The sequence below is a fragment of the Humulus lupulus genome, chromosome 1, assembly GCF_963169125.1.
Source record: "Humulus lupulus chromosome 1, drHumLupu1.1, whole genome shotgun sequence".
NCBI classification, from domain to species: Eukaryota; Viridiplantae; Streptophyta; class Magnoliopsida; order Rosales; family Cannabaceae; genus Humulus; species Humulus lupulus.
The window spans coordinates 247,669,725-247,671,102 of NC_084793.1; positions in this window are offsets into that span (position 1 = coordinate 247,669,725).

Consider the following 1,378-nt stretch of genomic DNA (forward strand, 5'->3'; position numbering starts at 1 on the left):
TCCTTTTGCCTTGACCGACACCCTCATCACTCCCCCCCCCCCCCCCCCCCCCTCTCTCTAAACACGACTATCACACACACACACCATCAATTCTCCAAAGTCTAATTTCCCAATATAGTTAAAAAAGAAAACTAATATATTTGATTTAAATTTAAAAAATAAATGGAAATCTCACCATTTCCCTCTCTTCCCCACGCCCACACCCACTCTTCTCTCTTTCCTCTTCTTATTATTTCCCATTTCACACTTGAACATTACCTTCTAGCATATTCTCCCTTTTATTTCATTTTCTTATTTAAATAAAAAAAACTAATTTATTAAAAGAATAATCTAGAATATTGCAGGGGAAAAACTATTTCATGCTCACCATACAATCATGCATATGCACACACACAAGCGCTAAGGTACATTTCTACTAACCATGCACCTTGGTGCACACAACTAAAACTCAAAAGCTCACATTTTTAATTAATTAAATAAAAAAATTAACAAATAAAAATCACATATTTTTCTACCAAACAATTGAAATACAATTAAAACTTATTAATTTAAATAAAGCACACAATTTAAATTAAAAATTTGGTGCACTACAAGAACATAGAGTCCTTCCTAATTAACAAGAAAGACTTTACCATTGATGTAATGAACAATTGAGATCCTTGTGTTTTAGATAATGTTTCTTTGGACTGGAAATTCATAATATTTCATTGGAGTTAGTGTTCTAATTGGGACAAGCACCACATGATCCTCCTTCATTTGAACTTTGTTACCGGAGGTGGTACTCACCTCGGTTTCATATCCTATGACAACTGTGTCCTCATTGTAGTGAACACATTTTATGGCAAAAATATGATGCGAAAGACGTATTTGACGAGTGATGCATGATCAAAAATAAAAACATATAAGACATGGTTTGTGTAATATACTCCATCAATCTCACTTGCATTTGGCTGCCTATAATTAGTTACAAATTTTCATAAAATAAGGGTTTAATTAATTTTAAATATGCACATGGTATATTAGGTAATATGAATGTAATTTAATCAAATTATATTAACTTACCTATAATAATCACGCAATTTGATATCGACCGCATGGTGTTTGATATGAGTGGCCACGATATCTCAAACTTCAACTCTTGTTGTGAGTACACGCTTCGAGGTGGAAGCATTCAAATCTCAGACTGTTATATCCCTCCTTCATGTGGTGACGACCAGATGATTGTTGCATCAGTGTATAGAATTTGATAAGCGATTATTCTGCAAAGGTTGTGCTAGATTCCATTACAAAGTCATCTCTCCATTCATGATGTCGTGTAGCCTTATAGTTGAGCCACTGCCAACCTCGTATAACATTATGTTTTGCACTGGGGAATGGT